Below are 22,384 nucleotides of genomic sequence, written 5' to 3' on the forward strand. Positions count from 1 at the left end.
AAAATAAAGAAGGCTAAAATCGGACCATCTCTTCTTCGGGTTTTCCGCTTACCAACAGATTTTGCCTTATACTTTTATTTATATAGATATAAGATATGGAAATGCATTATTTCGCCTGAAAATCCATTTCCACTTACGAACAAAGTTAAATTTCGATAGCGCAAATATCGAATGGACTAACAACGCTTATTATGATGTAGTTTTCGAACATGTGGGAATTAAATTTTTCGAATTTTCCGACCTTCCTTCAGGATTTTTCGAAAATTTTCCGATTTTTCTCTCCACAATATTGATCTACGAGAAGAGACGAGTACAACAAAATACAGGAGGCTAAAATCGGACGATCCCATCTTCGAGTTTTCCGCTTACCAACAGATTTTGCCTTACATTTTTTTTATTTACATTTAACATTTAACAGTGTAGTCGTTTGATATATTATTACACCAGCAGCTTCCCGCGAGGGTGGCTGTGACGGGTTGCACGTCAAGTTGGAGGGCAATTCCTAATCGGTACACGTCTTGACGGGTATGCGGAATCTGGCAAGAAAGATTGACAAATTGTGGATTGTAAAGAAGAATACTGCGAGGACTTCGACGAAGCGAGCGCCTAGGAAGGCGTCACCAAATCGGTGTGTACCTCACGAGAGTTGCTGTGACGGAGTGCGCGTTATGTTGGAGGGCACTACCTAATCGGCGCTCCGTTGGGAAGCGAAATCCTGCGAGGGTGGCTGTGACGGGGCGCGCGTCATGTTGGAGGGCGCTTCCTAATCGGTGCACGTCTCGACGGGTAAATGGATGCCTGCAAAATGGTCATAAGCGCAGTGGAGAGCAACGAATGGTGAATAAGAATATAGAGAAAAAGGGAAGGATCAACGTTAGTTTGCGTTGAAAACTCGTGAAGTGCATGAGCACAGCCGCCCCCTGAAGTAGTCGCCTAGATGTGGTCCCGGGGGGAATGAGGCTACGAGTAGAGGGCTTGGTTTTTGTGGGTGCGATCCCCACTCGACGTCTGGGTTATCCCTTCCCAGATAAGGCTGGAAGAGCGTTCCTCACCTCTATATATAAAAAAAAACACCAGCAGCTCACACATTTAAAAAAATATACATTTCATGAAAAAATATACATTTCATTTTTTCACATTCGTTTTCGTGAAAAAGTTCAAATGTTTTTTTTTTAAATTCGATTAGTTCAAAAATTGTTTGTGGGGCAAAGGTGCGCAGTGGCCGTGCGGTAAAAGTTCGCACTAGCGTTTTGCTCTGAAAAAAAATTATAAAATTACAAAAATATTAACGGGACCCACAAGAAGAAAACTGATTAGAAGAAATGAACTCGAGAAATGCTCAAATAGCCCGACAGAGGCTTCGGGACGGAGTCTCGAAGTGTTGGATTGCGGCAGACCTCAGTATTTCTGAATCAGCTCTGAGGAAGAGGCTCATATCAGAAAGTGATTTATGATTTGAATCTTCTTTTATTTACATTTCTTCTGCTGGAATGTATCAGCGAGTACCTATGGCGGTTCAGATAGGTATTTACGAGTGAGCAGTCTGAGGATGTGCAGGCCACTGGACAAAGCTTTCTATGGTATGACTCTTTACGGCGCATGGCGTTCAATTTTTCGCAAGCCAACAACCTCCAGCACGAATTCAACCAAGTTGCAAAACTAGCAGGAAGAGATTGGGCTTCTAGCTTCATGTGGAACCACCGTCTGTATCTTCGAACCCCACAACAGCGCAACGAAGCAACAGCGCTCCAAGGCAAAGCGTCGGAATCCTCAGAACCGAAATCCAAGATGAGGAATAAAAATAAAAAAATACTTAAAAATAATTCAAAATTAATTTCAAATGAAAAATGTTTTTATTTTAACCATGCATTCAATTCAATAACGGTTATGCTTCGTTTTTGCTTATGTTTTCACAATGCACTTCAAATCAATATTGTTTTTTTTTTCTCAACAATGAGTTTCAAATTAATCAAGTGAAGGTAACTATGTATTTATAAACTTGATATATATAAATAAAAATGATTTGTTGTCCGTTCCTCACGATTTAACTCAAGAACGGAGCCACGGATTTAAACAGTCAGTATCAGGATCGATGCGTCTTAGTCTGCATCAAGTCTATATGTCAAAAATGAAATTATATACCGCGAGTATAGATTACGTACATAAAAATAATTTCTGTGAGAACTTGAGTGTTCGAAATGATTTAAGTGAATATATCAAATGTGGGTGGGACGAAGTTCGCCGGGTCAGCTAGTTTATTTATAAAAATGAATTCTGTTTCAAATGTTGGACATTTTCCTGCCCTCCTGCCTACTGGACGGTGTCTACACTCTCTAGTAATGATGCTTCAGTTAGGTGCGCACTATTGCCCCGCATTACTCTAATTCATTCTTTCGCTCACCTAGAAATGAATTTATAACATACCTCCAAGAATGGACCATCTGACTATAGTCATTTCCAGACATTCGCGGCGCAGAACAAGACATTTGAGTCGACTAGACGCATCACAATGTCGAAGTCTATATGTCGAAAGCTGAAGGCCAAACTAAACTTCTCGGAATATAGACAATGTAAGGAAAGTGTCCAAAAACTGGTTACAATCGCTCGAAAAATCAAGGAAACACTGGAACTGGACATTTCAATCGAAACTACATCCGAACTGTTGTCAAACCTGCAAAATGTTTTCAAAAATGAAGCAGGCTCCATACGGTGTGGGATCATTTCGCTACTGATGGCGGTTGAATCAGCTGCTGATCGATGAAATTTCCAAAACAAAATCTGAGTCCATCTATCCTAAACTATGACCTTCGGTGTCGCTTTATTTTCTAACAGGATATTGACCCCGGAGAAACTAGCAACATTGCAGGAGACTACATCAATATACAAAAGATTACATTGCAGAAATGGCCATCCAAAAGCGCAGACATTAATTTAATTGAGAATAAAGTCATTTTGGATAATTGTATAAAATTAGTTATATCTCTAGAACGGTTCGTCTTAAGATAAACTGATATACAAAGCTTTTCATGTAAAATCGCATGATGCTTTCCATATTACTTTTCTTAAAAAGTTACAAATTACAAATATTAAATTCCTTTTTTAAGTATTTTTTTTTTTCAACATTGTATTTAATATATTATTTTGCCTACATAGTTCATTGATTTCCCAAGACCTTTGCTGTACATTATAACTAAAGGTAAATAATTTTGGATACGCCATTTCAAACGATTCGGCCTCCAGGGCATTCATAAACTAATTAAGATATGCAGCATGAGGCCGCTGTGCAATCCAATGTAATGTAATTCCACTACAATGATTTGGGTTTCAAATTATTCGTTGCGTGAAACATTCGAGTGAACATTCGCAAATTTGAACAAATTAGATTTTAGCATTGAACCTCATTAGCGGACGAATTGGTTTCGTTGATTGCACCGAATAAATATACCTCGTGAAATTTAATTATTTATCGCATCGGCCAAAACGCCGAACACGACAATTTCAACTGGCATTCACGAGTTAGAAAATATTGATTCTTAGAGCTGTCAACTATCCGGTGGAAACGCGTTAACGATAATTGCATCTCTCAAGCGCATAATGTTGAACGCGTTTTCTAAATTTCATTCGATAATTTGACAGTATAAGTTTTAAATCCACTTCTAATGGGGTGTTCGAATCCAGTTTGGAGCAGTAAATTCTCAGCACAAAAACTCTACCATTTATCTCCCCTAACAACCCGATCTGTGTTCGTTCGAATTCGCTAGGCGAAATAGCTAAGCGCGATGATCCCAAAATAATCTCAATTTATTACACAGACGTGAGGATAGCGAGCATCCAGCCAGACACATCCTACGACGATTGTCGTTTCTTTTCGATCCTTCCCAAAATGAATACCAACTCACATTCGTATCTCACCTCCATCGTTTAGCCGTTTGAAACAGCTCATTTACCACATCACCACCCCCTCCCTCTTTTTTTCGCCGGGTGGATATGTTAACGCTGCTTTATATGTGTATATTTGCAAGCTTACCAAATAGAGGGCAACTTTGGTGAGAAATTGGTTTCGTATTTCCAAAGCTCCCTCGGGCGGGAAAACATATGAGTGCTGTCGTGTGTTTGGGGAATGAAAGAGAATTTCCCGAATTATGGTTACGGTGGATGATAATGGCGGGGTGATAAATTGTTCAGTATGAAGATTACATTGCAATGAATCGTGTAATTAGTGGAAAACATCCTTGATCTTATGTTTTGCATGGTTTTCCGGGTGGTTGCATAGGACTTTAACACTTAAAATAAACATTTTTTCAGTGAATTAACCTTGGTGCAAAATACACCCACCCACGCATTGCAGCCTAGACCCAGGAAACCGGCAAAAATATTGCTCACAGCACTGGGGGCATATTTTCGACCGATGATGGCGGGTGGTTTTTGTTTTTCAATGAATCGATACCTACTGTTATACGAACCGAAAACTGTGGTGTTGTCGCTTCAGTTTGACGTGGGATAACACGATGTAGGCCGGCCGACTCCCGGACTCTGGGGCTCGATTTTCGCTTATTCGGGGTTATTAGTGCTGACATTTCCGGCGACCGGCGATGTTGTTTACGAGTTTGGTTGTATTTTTTTTATTCCTGGAAATGGCTCACTTTTGGTTGGTAATTTTAGTCATCACCATGCTATTTAAGGTTGAGTTATGGTAGGTTGTGAGTGATTGATATTATTCACCGCTGCATAGCGACCAAAGCGATGGAAACATCTCATGTTTTATTTTCGCGCGAGTGAAAGGAGAACAGATCACTTGTTGGACATTTTTGATACATTTTCGCTTGTTGTTCGAGCTAGCAATGGAAATCGTCCACACACTGAATTATGTTGTGTATAAGCCTAAAGAAGAGAAGTTTGTCTATAAAAAATCACAGTTTGATTTTGTGAGTAATTACGAACAATCACGTTTCCTACCAATTATTTTCTATCGTCTATTCACGATCGGAAACAGATAACGCCACTCGAATTTTAATAAGTGATTCATTTTAATACATGTCGAATTCTAAAGGATGTCACATCAAATTGCATCACGGAAAAAACGCTGTAGAAATTTAATTTTTAGGAATTATATCTTCAGCTTTCGCTTATAATCAGATAAGAGTGTATAGATCACGTTGGGCATGCTTCACTGTCAATTTTTCGTAAATTTGGAAAAATGTCGTCGAACGAAAAAGAGCGTCGTGAATTAATCCTGTGCACTCATTTCGAGAATCCGGAGTTGTCACATCGGGACATCGGTAAGATGCTGGGAATCGTCCAATCCACGGTCAGCAGAGTACTAAAACGATACTTCGAGAACCTAACCATCGACCGGAAGGTGAAGAACGGCAAAAATGGATGCTCCGTCAGTGAAAAAGATCACAAGCGCGTAGTTAAGCAGTTTAGACGTGATCCGAGAAGTTCGGTCCGGGATGTCGCCAATAAGCTGAATTTGTCAAGTTCATTCGTCCAGCGGACCAAGCAGCGGAAGGGCCTGCGTACATACAAGGTTCAGAAGGCTCCTAACCACGACGAAAGGCAAAACATGGTGGGGAAGACGCGAGCCCGGAAGCTGTACACCGAAATGCTGACGAAGCCGCATTGCCTGGTAATGGACGACGAAACCTACGTCAAAGCGGACTTTCGTCAGCTACCGGGCCTGTTGTTCTTCTCCGCAGAGGACAAATTCAGCGTTCCGGAGGAGATTCGCAAGCAGAAACTATCCAAGTTTGCCAAAAAGTACATGGTGTGGCAAGCGATCTGCTCTTGCGGAAAGCGGAGCGCCCCCTTCGTGATGACCGGCACGGTAAACGGGCAGGTTTACCTTAAGGAGTGCCTACAGAAGCGCTTACTACCACTATTGAAGCAGCACGAGGGCCCGACCATCTTCTTGCCGGATCTCACTTCGTGCCACTATTCAAAGGACGTGTTGGAGTGGTACAAAGCCAACGGGGTCACCTTCGTGCCAGAGGAAATGAACTCGCTCAACGCGCCGGAGCTTCGCCCAATAGAGAAATATTGGGCGATTATGAAGCAGGCCCTCCGGAAGAACCCAAAACTTGTCAAATCGGAGGCGGACTTCAAGAGAAAATGGATTTCTGTCCAAGAAAAATACAACCTGACGTTGTACAGAACCTTATGGACGGGGTAAAGAGGAAGGTGTGAGCATACGGGCTTGGGCTCGAAGTATGAATAAAAAGAAAATGCCAAAAGTTGTTTAATAGTTTTTATTTTACTGTCTAAAATTTTCAAAAGGATCGGTCTACTGGACGAATTTCTACAGCGTTTTTTCCGTGATGCAATTTGATGTGACACACCCTTTATTGTACTCAATTTCATTAACTCTATGAGTAAAGAATTTGAGGAAATCACATGTTAAGTCAATTCAATGCTTTGTAGTGAATACAAGGCTAATCAGACATTAAATATATAGGACAGACAGAAAGAGTAAGACTAGCTAAACTTTTTCAATATTTCTCGCCAGATAAAGCCAATTACATAACTATATTTTCGAAGAGTTTTGACTGTTAAAACATTTGTAATTTTTTACAAGTCCCATTCTTTTTGTCTATCCCCAATACAAATTTATGCTGGGAAGGTAGATTGATTAAAAAAACTGAAAAGCTCAGAAGAAGCACTTGAATTTTTCTTCGAGTATGGTTTTTTTTTATTTATTCATTTTTAGAGGCTCAGTTATTATACTATTCTTATTTGTATTTTCATGTTTATCTAACTTGTACAGTTCATAACATTGGGAAACCGATTGCTCGCGGATAGCTTGATGCTTAAGTACTTTTGATAATGATCCGATCATCCTCGATTATTCGTTCTCCCCGCGTTTCAAGTGAAGCCACTCTGAACGAATGGATGGAATGGAACAACGGATGAATTGTGACACAAATATAAACAAAAGATCCAAATAGAACGTTTTTGTTAACATGCGTGGTGGATTCGAAATAAAGTAGGTTAATGTTCCCCATGAAAAAGATACGACTTCTTGGTTCGCTGATTCCATTCTTGAGAGATTCATTAATTATATCACTACTAGCTGATCCGGCGAACTTCGTTCCACCAAAAAAAAACATTTTTTATATGAATACTTTCGAACATTTACGTTTTCTCACTAAGCGAACGTTCGTGGGTCCAATCGCGGAACTCTTTCCTCAAGTTTCCCGCTTACCTACAAATTTGGCGATCCATTTTTATTCATATAGATAGAACATATAAGTGTGCGTTTTTTCACTTGAACATCAATTAGCTCTTTCGAACAAAGATCAATTCCGTTAGCGCAACTATCCAATTGTCTAGAAACGGTTATCACGATGTAATTGTAAAACATACAGTGATAGACATTCGTTTAGCCGCATTTGAAAAAAAAACTTGAAATACTTACAAAATAACTAGGAATGTTCATTTTATCGGGATACTTATTTGCTGTAGTGGTAGTATATTTAAGTCAATTTTATTGAAAGGACATGCGTCACAATCATACACACACACACACACACAAGGCGGCATCGGTGGATATAGACATTCAAACGTCGTTTTTTTCCGAGACATACGTTTAGCCGCAGGGAAGAAACTTCAAGGGGAGCCGAAACTGACCGCCACCCATAAGCAGGACCATCTCATTTTCGCATACATGGAATGGAAACTAGAATGGAAAAATGTTGTAATTTTCTGCGCAAAAAGTTCAATTTGGATGGTCCGGACTGTTACAGTTGCTATTGGTACAATTTAAGTCGACGGAATGTCGTGAGTTCGAAGCGAAACTTTGGGGGGCGAAAGTTTGACAGTGTGGGGAGCCGTTTCCTATCACAGCAAGCTTCCCATTTGTTTCATTTCCACCCGAATGAACTCCGAAGAGTATCTTCAATTACTGGAGGATGTTTTGATTGGCCATATTGAGAATAACGCTACCGAGGATATCGTTTTTTCAGCAGGATAATGCATAGATCCACGTTTCCAAGCAATCGAAGGCATGGTTTACTGAAAAGGACATTCCGCTTCTTGGATGACCTGCTTGCAGTCGATTGCAATCCCATAGAGAGCCTGTGGAGAATATTGGCCGAGATGGTCTATGCACAAAGTACGTAGAATAGAAGGTAGTCTCCTCCCTGCTTTGTTCAAGTAGTGGTAGGCAAAGAAAAAAAGTAAAAAATTGTAATAAACCATCGATCGAATCCATATAAATTCGAACATTTTTGAATTGTAACAAAAGAACTGTCTCAAAATATGTTTCTAAATGATGAAATAGCAGTTTACTTAATCATTTTCAAAATTGAAAACAGTGAAATTATCGCACCTGTATTATAAAACCAACGCAAAAGTCGATGAAGAAATGTGTGGAGAGGTTATATTGAAGCAGAGTCGTTCCCGCAAATTGGTAATATGATGAAAGATTAACTCCCACACTGCTGATTTTTTTCTCTTTTATTGAAGCATCCATCAAGAATCATCGCGGCGCTTTCATTGGTTTCGGTTTGGAGTGTTCGGCCGTAGTGAGGCAACTTAAGGGACCAAATTGGCGTTTCTGCAAAACGAGAAAAAACATTTCCTCCATCCCGGGTCATCTTCCGAAGTGATTGCAAAAGAAGTGCATTGCAGCAAGAAGTGAATGTAGATAGTGTTCTGTGGCAAATGGTTCCAGCGCATAATATCGATTTGGAAAAGGCCATGCCAAAGGTAATTATGTTATTTCTATTTCCACACCCTTACCAGCTCGAACATTTATCCTTCGTTGCAGTGGTTGGAGGAAGTTACAGTACATTGCCGTACAAAAGCAAAAAAAAAAAAAACTGAAGACATTCTACACTGTCCACCCGATGTTTTGGACCGAAATGACCTGGTGGTTCACGACATTGGTGACATCAGCCATTAAGACGAAAATTCACTCGCTACCGAGCGTTGAGCACCTGTATTCAGCGATTGCGAACGATTAGTAGGAAAAATTTGCATGCATCATCGAATACGATATGACGACGAACGGTATTTACTTCTTCAAACCGACCACCAATACGTCTTCGTCTGCGTCCTAAACTAGGGTTCCGCCCTCCTCATTATCTCGCAGATGAAGCACTTCTCCTCTGGTGGTATCACGAGAAACAAAATGAAAAATGTTCCACTTTTTTCCGCCGTTGAGTTAGTTAGATACTAGTTAGATAAATCTTGCAGAAAACGATGCGATACAAGAAATAGGGCACATATATATAAAACAAGCTAACAGGACAAAAATGAGACAAAAGAAATATTCTTATCGTTTCAATAACAAAATTGTAAAAAATTATATACACACAATAAAAACATTTTAGTTACTTGAAGGAAGAGAATAAAATTAGATGCTGCAGAGAAAAAGAAAATATAATATTGTTACAAAATTATGATCGAAACCCAATGACGCCCAGCGGAGGTCAGTTACAATTGAGGCGGCTGCTTTTCTGTAATTAAAGACGATTGATTAACCGCGAACTATCGAAATATAGTAGCATCTTCTCCCAGAGCTTATTGGATGGATCCAAAACCTAGACAAATCCGTACGTACTGAATCTTGAGAGCAAGAGGCAAAAGCAACAGCGTATAGAGCTCACATTTCGGGCGGTTTGTTTGTAGGGCTCAAGTCACAGTCATAAATTTCAACGTAATTTATTGAAAAGAAATCATTTAGGAAGTTTGTTCTAAAAGCTAAATAGTTAAAGGTCAAGTTGGATACTGAGTGCAAACTAACAAAAGTAAGTCGTTAAACTAAGTAGTGAGAGAGGATGAAACAAATCAATGCTTATTTAACATATTGCGGACCGCTTATATGTTCTCTCGAGTTTCGCGTTCCGTCTGTTATGGATGGATCACGAAATAACCCGTGTTTTCTACACTTGAAGGTTTTATCCTTGGTTTACTAAGAATCTAACAATGCCTACCGGTGGCTCGCCTTCGTCTCATCCACATTGAAGCAAACGATCTTATTCGTGGAATCCGAACAAGTGAAGCGTTCAAGTTTGTCCCTAAACGTGCGGTCCTCAATGTGTTAAGATTGGAGTGAAGTTCGCTTAGTTCTTTAGTCAAACATGAAGTGCATCATATAGTGGTTGTTAGTGCTTCGATGTTTTTGATGTCATATTAAATAAGCGATTTTTTTTGTCTCACAGCGAGCAAACTTTCTGAGAGCATAATAACCATTTGAAAGGTTTGAGGTTTCTTCCCGACCATTCTAACATTTCAAAATAGGAGTAATCGATGCATTAATACGTTAAATTTTTTTCCCCAAATTGCGACTAGCATTTACAGGTTACGTTGAAAAGAATTATTTCATGTTTAGGGGATTGTAGGTTGAACAAAATTTTGTATTATTATTCATCAATAACATAACTATTATTACAAACATACTGAAAAAACATATAAATTACACATATTAAAGATTTTACATGAAACCAACAGCATGTCTCCAATAGGCGTCTTCGTAAAATTGTAACCGAAGAACTAGCAGGAATCTGTAGAATATTATTGATGAATTATTTAAGCAGCCGAGTGTTTAGTTGATTGCAAAGCAGACTTTAAAACAAATGAAAAGTTCTAACGAGTATGGAGTACGTATGAGCAAATATTAGTAATAGATCTGATTTAATTTTAATTTGAATAATTAATTAAAATAAAAAACAATGAAATAAAATTATATTTTCGATTTTTTGGCTTATGATTATTCTGTTTCATCTAAACATAAAAAATACATTGAAGTTTTTTTACATTATATATTCCCTTACATTCTATTACATAATATTTTTTTTCATTTTCTTTTGACTAGATGTCAAAGGTCTGTCGGATGCTTTTTGAAGCCGTTTTACAGATGTTTTTTTTTTGTTTCTCTTCCTTTAGAATTCTGTTTAAAGAGCTTATTCTTATATATGTTCTTAGTTTAACAAAATGTTCAATGACATCCTTTGGAATGTTGGAATATTTTCGTTTAATTTTACTGGCCACATTCTTTACTACATTCTTCTCTGTCGAAATATTAGCTTTGTGAAAGTTTAAAAAACATATCTCAATACTCTTCGCTACCTCAAGCCATTTCATCGACGGCTTAAATAGTCCACCATGGGAAAGATGATCCACATAACTTCTGCGACACGCATAATCGTGATCCATTAAATGAAAAGGATCTTGGGACTTGTAGGAATAATCTCCCAAGTAAGGATATTTATTCTTAAATTTCCTAGCCACCGCACCTGCTATGTATTCAAGGCCATCTTCTTCCGACTCAAAGAAATACGCATTTTCCTGAGGGTTTTCGTTGCCATAATTCGTTTCCATCTCAATAAAATCGTCCTCCTGGTCTGGAATTTCTTCAGCATAAGCTGATTGACCCGCAGTTAGTGCTTTTGATGATCTTAAAACGTCAATTATAGCGAACTCTTCACCATCATAATTTTCCCTGGTGGTCTGTCCATCCGAAACTGATCGAATGCTCTTCCCAAGAATTATGACCCGCAATCGACGGAGACATTCCATTGGTGATGGATGATCGTTTCCTCCCCCTCTAGCTCGCATGACCGAAAAAAGGTTTTCAAGTGCGTCTTGATTTAATTTGACGGTCATGATGAATTTTGTATTGAAACGAATATTCATCTCTGTATATAGAGATCGGAGTGACTTGATCGACATAACGATGGATTTCTGAAAACGCTGAACAGATGAAAAGATACATTTTAGAGTTTAATCGAACATTTTCAAATATAATTAAATACCTGCATACTATACTTATTGGATGGGACGGCATTTTTCATGAAATCCTCCATCGCTTTGAGAGCTTCGTCCTGCTCAACGAGATTCATTCCATAAGGCCTTTTCAGCACTTGGCTTTCATTGGGATAGCGAGAGTTGAAAACATCCCACCAATTGTTGACCATCAAAATGAATTCGGAAAGACGCTTGGCCTGAGGCGTGTTAATTCGTCTCTGCAAAGCTACTGCACATTTTCGCGACAGTAACTTAGCAGCTAGGGCCACATTCTGCCGTTGGCTGCGTTGGCAACTAAGATGATCTTCTCTGAGGAAAAATGTATCGCTGATCTCTGTGCGCCTTTGTGCAACTAACTCCCATAGCGGTTCATGAGAGATCGTTGTTCCATCGGTGGAAGTGAAGCCACTGTCAATGAGCCAGTTTCGGACAAGCTTCAGAACATTCCCTCCGCCATTATCCGAAGACGTAGCCACCACTTCGAAACCCGACGCGTTGATTTTGTCCCCTGCTTCCCACAAAAGATCAATGCTCATGGAAACGTTGAAACCGGCATAAATTGGTTGTTTCCAATCGGCGAATAAGCCTCGAATCATCATAACCTAAAAAGCAAACACAAAGGAAGGAAACAGTAAATAATTATTTCACGTAAAAATCCAATTTTCTATTACATCTCCACTTTGTCACATATTTTGTATGGATCATCACAACTAGTAGAATAAGCTTTTATTACTATTGGTCATCAGATGGCAGAAAAGGTCGCAACAGTAAAGAAAAAGTACGTAAGCCGGAAGAATACCGAAAAAATCGGAACATTCGAATTTGTTTTATGACACTCTTACTGGTTAGTAATAGAAGTTTGCAATAACATCATACATTCGACGAAAAAATGAAAGGAACAGAGTGCGGAGCCGGAAATTTTGAATGATTTTTGACATGATGTAACTTCGTGAAAAATCAACGCATATCGAACGCATATAAAACATTCAGATATTAGAATATTTTACGTACATTTCTCACTTGGTGTGCGCAGATGTAGTGGGCAATAATATCGGGAAGAAATAAAAAATCGATTTTTCTCCGTTTATCTGAAGGTTTTCTGGACTAACACAATTTTTTGCTAACCAACTCAACGGCAAACCCAATTAACCTTATCAACCAGCATTTATCTGGTTCCTAAAATGTTCCTGTAGGACCTTCCCATACAGAGATATTTCAGTTTGAATATAAAAGCACCCCTTCGTCTTTAATGATCATTTAGTCGATAAACAAACATCGCACCGCAAATCGAAAGGCAGTTTTGAAAACTTCAATAAATTCTGCACAAGGATAATATGTTACCTTGACGAAAAAAAAAATATTTAAATTTTTTGCATCTATTTCAAAAAAGTGCCAAAACAGAATTTAAAATTGTTAGCCTAGTGTATTCCCTAAACATATGTGAACGTTTCATATTGATACGTTTAGTCATTTTTTCTAGCCGATTTTTCAAAGTTTAGAGTAAATTAGAGGAACATTTAATCGCAAATCGTACCAGAAGTATAAAATCCTACGTGTCTCTCAACGCGAACGATTCGTAACTTAAGAATTATGCAAATCACTTCAAATTTCCGACTTCGCACTTTGTTCCTCTTTTTTTTTTGTCGAGTGTATATAATTTCAATTATTATTCCAAACTTTTACCTGCATTTTAGTGTTCGGTCCGAGAATGTCATCGTGTTTTCTGTCATACTCGTAGATTTCTTTGCATGACATCTCATCATATAACAGGACACATACTTTTGATCTTTCGGACATGGTTGAGGACTTCGCCTTCAGCATTTTTAAAACCTCTTCAAGAAAGCCCTGGCGCATATCCATTTTGCTGGCGTACTTGCGGAGGCAACTTAGTTTCGGAAGAGGATATTTTAAGGTTTTGGTGAGGTAATCATACCCTGGAGCACCAAAGTATCGAAGGGTAAAACCTTTCGATAACTCCTCGCTGGTCCAATTCACTCTTGAATTTATTCCTGTCATGAGGTTTATTTGGTTGGCGGCTTTGTTGATTACCTCTTCTTTGTGCACTTTTTTTAAATCATCGAAAGCCTTTACCTGCTCATGAATCCTTCTCTGAAGCTCAAATGTTTGCTTCTTTAAATTGGAAATCTGATGATCTTGATTTTCCAGTTTGCTTTGCAACTCTTCGATTGTAGCTCTCAGCTCACGTTCTCTCTTGTGGCAAAGTATGCCATATTTTGCCACTGTTGTTATTTCGTTTGCCGATAAACTTCGTTCGTTCTGCTCCTTAGTACCGCTAAGATGTTCAAGCTCTGATCCGCTCACCGATGCAACAAAACCAGAACCGTTAACTTGTTCCCCAACAGCCGTTGACTCCAAACAATCGTTCGAATATCCATGCAAAAATTGGCAGTGGGAATAATCGGAATGGTTTCCGGTAGCAGCTTCACCAGATTCTTCGGTAACGTTAGATACGCTACGAATGATAGCGGAACGTTTTGGAAGGTCCAAGGAGCGAATGCATGGAATAGCTGAAAACATCTCCGATTAGTTTATCTCATCACAGTTTATACAAAAAACACTTACCTCCAGTACGAAGACGTCTTCTTTGCTGATTATAGGTTAAAACAGTATCCCCAAAAGAAACCGGCGAAAAATGAAGCGAACGAGCATTTGTATCCGAAAAAGTTTAACCATTTTCGTCTCAACAATTTGTTGGTCGGAAAACGGTGGAAAGTTATCCGACTTTCATCAAAACTTTTCAAAAATTTTCTGCTCCGGCATCGCGGTACGTGGCACTTCGACATATTGCTGAAGTAAACAAACACTGTTCAGTAAGAAATAGATAAAAAAAATCACATCAAACTTACCTGCAGTGGAAATGCGGTACACTATCGTGTTTATCGTCGGCTCGACTTACGATTTCGTCACTTTTTACGATTTTTTTAACTTTTAAAAACAAGAAATATTGAAAAAACTTCCGAACATCGAACAAATTGAAGATTATTTATTACTAATTTCTTTGTGTGTGTAACACATGCGCGCTCCGTGTGTATACACATATAATATCACTTACCTTCTATTCTACGTACTTTGGTCTATGCAAACGGATGACAATTTGACAAAATTTCTAGCCTCAAGGCAGTAATTTAGGAGTGTTGGGTTATAATCAATATGGCAACACTTTAAAAGCTGTCGATGCCAAATTGAGTTTTCAAAGTGATCCGAAATGGAGGTGGACATACTAAATATTAGCTACCTATTGGACTCGAAATTTGCTGCACAAATTTTCTTTCATTGAAATTTTAAGATGCGGCTAAACGAATGTCCATCCAGATTCCACATATTTGAGTCACTTAGAAAATAAAAAGTGAATTTATGCTTTTTTTTAGAATGGATTCGAACAATAAACAATAATCGTCTTTTATGCGCAAAACTGTTCAAAGAATTGACTTATTTTTAAAAATATTGAGGAAAAATAGGGTGCGGCTAAACGTATGTCTACCACTGTATGAAAATTAAATTTTCTGAATTTTCCATTCCTTCAGGAAATTTTCTATTTCAGGATTGGTTGAACTATGTTTTTTCATTTGTATGTGTGTTCTATGTTTGTGTAGCATTGAGCGTGTTTGGGATAAACATTGAACACTAGCGATAAACATGTTCCTCATTCCCATCCTCACATTCCAATTTTGGTTCCATTTGCTCTATTAATTGTAGAGGTAAGGAGTAATTTGTGTTTTGTTTGTATGAGAGCCCCTCCTTTCAGAGGAGGGAGGTATGTCGAACCATCATAGAATCAATTCTCGTATCCAAAAAGCCACACATGCCAAATTTGGCTCCATTTGTTTGATTAGTTCTCGAGTTATGCACAAATTTGTGTTTCATCTATACGGCAGCCACCCTTAGAGTAGGGGAGGACTGTTGAACCATCATAAAACACATTTCTTGCCCCCTAAAATCCCCACATGCCAAATTTGGATCCGTTTGCTTGATTATTTAGTTCCCGAGTTATCCAGCCCCCCGTTAGTTTCGAACTACCATAGAGTCATTTATTTGCAACGACCTCATAAAAAACAGATGGGTGTTGTTTACCCAAAATTATCAATAGGCTCGAGCCGAAATGTATACATTTCTCTTGCACGATCCTTGTTCGCAGGTCGTGTGATTCATAGGTCGTAGTTTTACGGTAGGGGCGAGCTGATCGGAAGTTCGTTTTTGTTTGATTGTACAGGGCGTTCTCGATTATGGCGGTCAGCGATTTCTTTTCAGTGTATATAATCGAGTTAAAAAATTTGCTTTTTGTTTTTGCTTTTTATAAAAATATTGTTCGTTTTTTAAATATAAATGAAGAATTTTATTTTTGAGTCATCCTCTTAAAGTCATAACATCTTCTTCTTCTTGAATGGCGTTAACGTTCCCTGTGGAACTTTTGCCGTCTCAACGTATGCATTAACTAGCGTCATTTATTAATACATAGTTGAAATTCCTTAGCCAAATAACACGCCTTGAATGTATTCCGAGGGGCAAGCTCTAGAATACGCGTGACCACAGTGCAAGTCGGAAGAAATTTCTTTGACGAAAAATCCCCCGACCAGAACGGGAATCGAACCTGAACACCCGGCATGATAATGTGAGACGCTAACCACTCGGCCACGGATGCACTTAAAGTCATAACATACCTTTCTCTAATAAAAAAATCCGAATTCTTTCAGGAGGCATTTGATGAAAAAAACCTTTCTACTCATATGTTCGAGTTTCAACAATGACAGAGTTATTGAACATTTTCTCTGTTTCGGTCTCTGTTTGCCTTAAACTGACTCTACTTCAAAAAGTATTCCACGTAAGACAATTCTGTGGCTTTCATTTGAAAGATGAGATAATTTAATACAAAATACAGTTGTGAAACTTCATAGCTAGAGCATTCAAGTAACATTTTAGAAGTGAAAAATTTAAAAGTTAGTGTTTTTAAGATGTTATTCTTCATTTTATCCAAAAAATGGGTGGGTTTTATCTATGATATAACCGCAAAGTTGACGTGGGACTACCTTAGCATAGTCACTTGTTTGTATTGATTTAATTGAATTCAATATATTTGCTTTGTGAGTAAAAAGATTGAACATGTATGGTCAATTCATGCATTGTGATAGATTATGTTCTTCGTTACAAGTAAATTAAATGGCAGTCCTTTTACGGACGAAATATAAGTACGAGAAAATAATTAAACGATTATTTTATTTTACATTTGCCTCTGAAGTTTGCATCTCTCAAGTGTACGCACTTCTCGAACCGCGAGTTTGCTTGAAACCTGAAAGTTCATTCGCCTCTAGTGTCTGCACCATTTTTCCAGGTTCCTAAGTTTAGAAGACCATGTTAGGGAAACACATAGGCAAGCGAGTGCAAAAGTACTCGCAGTTTGCATTTATTTGCAAAGCCGATTTCCCCCGAAACCATGGATTTGAAGTCTGTGTTAGGCAAACACAATTCAGTCGAAACAAAAATGATCCCGACTTGCATGTATTTGCAATGCCGATTTCCCCAGAAACCTTGGTTCTGAAGTCTGTGTTAGGGAAAAAAATTTCAGTCGGAAGAAAAATGCTCCCCGACCTGCATGAATTTGTAATGCCAATTTCCCCAGACACCTAGATGCTGAAGTCTATTTCAGTCGGAAAAAAATGCCCCCGACTTGCATGAATTTGCAATGTCAATTTCCCGACGCTCCATGGATTTGAAGTCTGTGTTAAGTAAACACATTTCAGTCGGAACAAAAATACCCCCGACTTGCATGAATTTGCAATGCCGATTTCCTCCAGGCTTGGTTTTGAAATCTGTGTTAGGGAACACATTTCGGTAAGAACGAAAACCCCCCTACTTTCATGTATTTGCAATGTCGATTTTCCCAAGATTGCTTAGTTTTGATGGCTGTGTTGGGGAACCCAAAATCGGACCGATCGAAACGAGGCAGTTAGGACGTTTAAATAACGCTTAATCAGTTATTATATTGTTTATCTAATGAAAAATAACATTTTATTAATTTTACAGTTATTATATTGTTTATCTAATGAAAAATAACATTTTATTAATTTCAATAGATGCGTAGAAATATTCCCTTTCAATTGATGCAAACATCTTTCCGATCCAGTAAGAAATTTTCGAGTTATAAGCATTCGAAATCTTTCATTTTTTCCTGCATGTTCTGTGTTTAGGTTTTCATTTTACCCCCATATATTCCGGTTAGAAGTAGTCCCACGTCAAAAGTGCATGATAAACTTGAATATTTCTAACATCCAAATTAAAGCTCTCTAATTGCTCTACAATTCGTTCTTCGACACCCAACTTCTATCTTTTTTTAAATTTCGCTGCAATACCATTTCAAACAACTTTTTACTCCACTCTACTCATAATAGCCAAATAACTCTCACTTTAACGTTGAAATATTATATTTCATTGTCGCTTGAAAGTTTTGAATATTTCTAACATCCAAATTAATGCTCTCTAATTACTCTACAATTCGTTCTTCGACACAATTCGTTGAAATATTTCATTTCAATTTTCAACAATGAAATATTTCAACGTTAAAGTGAGAGTTATGTGGCTATTATGAGTACAGTGGAGTAAAAAGTTGTTTGAAATGGTATTGCAGCGACATTTAAAAAAAGATAGAAGTTGGGTGTCGAAGAACGAATTGTAGAGCAATTAGAGAGCTTTAATTTGGATGTTAGAAATATTCAAGTTATCATGCACTCTTTGGATAAAATGAAGAATAACATCTTAAAACCACTAACTTTTAAGTGTTGAAAGTTTTAAGTCATATTTGAAATATACAAAACATATATTGGCTTCACATTTGCCTCCATTTGCTTGGTTAGTTCTCGAGTTATGCAGAAGTTTATGTTTCATTTGTACGGTAGCCTTCTCCCCTTAGAGAGGGGGGAGTAGTGCCAAGCCACCATAGAAACATTTATTTCCTCCCAGAACCTCCATATGCCAAATTTGGTTCCACTTGCTTGATAAGTTGACGAATTATGTAGAAATATGTGTTTCATTTGTATAGCAGCCCAGCGCTCCTTAGAGAAACATTTGTTGCCCCCTAAAACCTCCATATGCCAAATTTTATTCTATTTGCTTGATTAGTTCTCGAGTTATACATAAAATTGTGTTTCATTTGTATAGCACCCCTTTTCAAAGAGCGGGGAGGAGTGTCGAATCACCATAGAAACATTTACTGCCTCCGAAAACGTCCATATACCAAATTTGGTTCCATTTGCTTGATTAGTTCTCGAGTTATAAATTTTAACACTGTTGTGCGATACAAAAAATGTATAAAATTTAAAAATTAAATTTTATATATTTTTTTTTAGAATGTTGAGACTCAGTACTGATTTAATTTCTATTTCTAATATGTTCGTATGTGATTTTTGATATTTGTGATTTTCTTTAAGAGAACTGTGCGGTGCTAAAATATCCAAAAATTAAGAAAAAAAAAACTTATATTTTGTTCATTTTGTTCAATAACAATCTTTTTTTTTTTTTTTTTTTATCTGTATTATAGTAATTTTCAACTCATTAGGCTGGTTCGTCACTTTTACTTCCATTTTTTGGAAGAATGTCGGGAGTGAGAATTGAACTCGTGACTTTTAGCGTGAGAGGCATGGATGTTACTACTACGCCAGATCGTCTCCACCAATAACAATCTATTTTTTTTTTTATTTAACAAAATATTAGATTGTTATTATCCTAAAATCTATTTGTATTGTATTCTATTCATGTGTTCATGAAAAGTGCCCCCAAATCTTGTCACCAGCGCTATGGAAAATGTTGTATAAGGTTTTAGGAAAATTAGTTAATTTTTCTGGATCCCTATATGGTTCACTATAAGAGCTGTAGTGAAAAACATAGTTTTTCTTTTATTTTCACGCCATACTCAATAGGCTTGTGTGGCATCCCTAGTTTCACTATTGGCTTGAAAGCTGCAATGATGTATATTGTTTTTTATGCATATCATAAGTTTTATAGCAAATAATATAAATACCATTTACCATACCAGAATTCACCCTAATTAGCAATTCACATATTTTTGTAAACTGAAATAAATTGTTATCGATATGTGGAAAAGCGTGCAGTTATGTTGTGTAGTCACAACAACTTGGGAATGAAAATTCAAGAAATACTCAAAGTACGTCTATTGTGGTGTACCACGACAAATTATACAACATTTTTATAGGAAATAAAATTTTTAAAATTAAAATAATTTTTGGGTATTTCGAAATATTTTTTTTTTTCAAATTTCTAGATCCATTAAAACATAATTTTCATTTAAATGTACCTGTTTTTGATGTGCGATTTTTTCAGAGTTTTTGAGCGTTTTGCGGTATAATTTTTTAATAATTATAAATTATGGAGTCATTAAATTAAGTTTTGAGGCACAATAGGGTAATGCGGGGCAAAGGTGCGCACCTAACTGTTGTCGTCCAATAACTCTTGAAATAAAAGCAAGTAAAATTTCGTTTGCTTACCAAATTGTAGCTATATATATTACCTACGAAACGTAGGACAAGAATTTCTCGAGTTGTGTTTGTAATTGGACAAATACCTATTTTAATACAAAAAGACAAATGCGCACCTTTGCCCCATAGTGTGGGCAAAGGAGCGCACCGTACGGGGCAAAGGTGCGCACTTATTGAATTGAATTTCTGAGATAACTTATACCAAAAATAAGTGCTCTATCATCAGAAGCGGGAGAAGCATCATTACTAGAGAGTGTAGGTACCGTCCAGTAGACAGGAGGGTGGTGATCTATGGTTTTTTGTGGGTGGAGAAGAGTGGGTGTTATGGTCGAACATACCACGTGGCTATTTTTGGGAGAGAGAAGACTGACAATATAAGATATCCGAAAATGTCCAACAGTTAAAACAGAATTTATAATTTATAATTTTATAAACAAACTAGCTGACCCGGCGAGCTTCGTCCCATCCACAATTGATATATTTATTTAAATCATTTCGAACACTCAAGTTCTCACAGAAATTATTTTTATGTACGTAATCTATACTCGCGGTATGTAATTTATTTTTCGACATATAAACCTGATGCAGACTAAGATGCATTAATCCTGATACTGACTGTTTAAATCCGTGGCTCCGTTCTTGAGTTAAAACGTGAGGAACGGACACCAAATCATTTTTATTTATATAGATCAAGTTTATAGATACATAGTTACCTTCACTTGATTAATTTCAAACTCATTGTTGAGAAAAAAAATTGATTTGAAGTGCATTCTGAAAACATAAGCATAAACGAAACATAACCGTTATTGAATTGAATGCTGTTGCTCCGTTGCGCTGTTGTGGAGTTCGAAGAGACAGACGATGGTTCCACATGAAGCTAGAATCCTAATCTCTTTCTGCTAGTTTTGCGACTTGGTTGAATTCGTGCTGAAGGTTGTTGGCTTCCGAAAAATTAAACGCCATGCGCCGTAAAGAGTCATACCATAGAAAGCTTTGTCCAGTGGCCTGCACATCCTCAGACTGCTCACTCATAAATACCTATCTGAACCGCCATAGGTACTCGCTGACACATTTCAGCAGAAGTAGAAATGTAAATAAATCACTTTCTGATATAAGCCTCTTCTTCAGAGCTGATTCAGAAATACTGAGGCCTGCCGCAATCCAACACTTCGAGACTCCCTCCCGAAGCCTCTGTCGGGCCATTTGAGCATTTCTGGACTGCATTTCTTCAAATCAGTTTTCTTCTTGTGGGTCCCGTTAAAAATTTGGTTGAAAACATTTTATAATTTTTTTTCAGAGCAAAAATCTGGTGCGAACTTTTATCCCACAGCCACTGCGCACCTTTGCCCCACAAACAATTTTTGAACTAATCGAATTTTTAAAAAAAGCTCTCGAACTTTTTCACAAAAACGAATACGTACTATCATCTACTATATAATGAAGGTTTCCTTGACAGTGTAGCTTCGAACTTTCCAGTTATTTTTGGTAAGTAAATCGTCATCTCCTAAACTTAAAAAAAAAGATCAAAACATCGCAAAACTCTTTTTACCTCAAAACTTTTTGCTACTTTCATGAAATGTATTGGAGGGTCACTCTACGAAAAATGTAACGAAAAAATAAGAGATTTCAAAGTAACATTCTGCAGGATCGTTCTTACGATATATGTTATAAATATACCATTAGACGACAAATTTATCCAGCATTTTTTCGCCTGATACATCAACAGGGGAAATAATAAAACAAGTGAGCAATTTAACAAATAAAAGAGGTAGGTTTTACGAGAGGATGCGAAGGTAAATCATGTATTATGCGCTCTTTCTTTCAACTTCGTTCCTATGAACGCAAGTAATCAGATGCAAGATTTCATGCATCACCCAAATGTCATGCCAGATTTCATCAAAGCAACGCGGAAAGTGTCACCCATACAGTGATCGTTTGTTAATTGAGCCGGAAAATTAATACAATTATCGAATTTTGCTCACTAACTGAACTGCAAAACAGCAAAAGCAATACTTCAAATTGAAGATGACATCTATCATTGATACATAACTGCTTTGCAGCCCAGTTAACGAATGCCATTTTATAGACAGGTCCAGTAGAAGATAGTCCAGTTAGCGAATGACTTCTGTATA

General features: G+C 37.6%; 1 protein-coding gene and 1 long non-coding RNA gene across 5 annotated transcripts in view; both read left to right on the forward strand.

The window, feature by feature from the left end:
• Nucleotides 1-22,384, forward strand: part of LOC129772804 (adipokinetic hormone/corazonin-related peptide receptor variant I-like) — a 345,849-nt gene that overhangs the window by 141,456 nt on the left and 182,009 nt on the right. The window lies entirely within an intron of this gene.
• On the forward strand, nt 8,209-9,991 carry LOC129772805 (uncharacterized). Its single transcript, XR_008742640.1, has 3 exons — nt 8,209-8,407; nt 8,464-8,706; nt 8,768-9,991. It is a non-coding gene; the product is annotated as an uncharacterized LOC129772805 (long non-coding RNA).

The sequence above is a fragment of the Toxorhynchites rutilus genome, chromosome 3 (assembly GCF_029784135.1).
Source record: "Toxorhynchites rutilus septentrionalis strain SRP chromosome 3, ASM2978413v1, whole genome shotgun sequence".
Taxonomy (NCBI): Eukaryota; Metazoa; Arthropoda; class Insecta; order Diptera; family Culicidae; genus Toxorhynchites; species Toxorhynchites rutilus.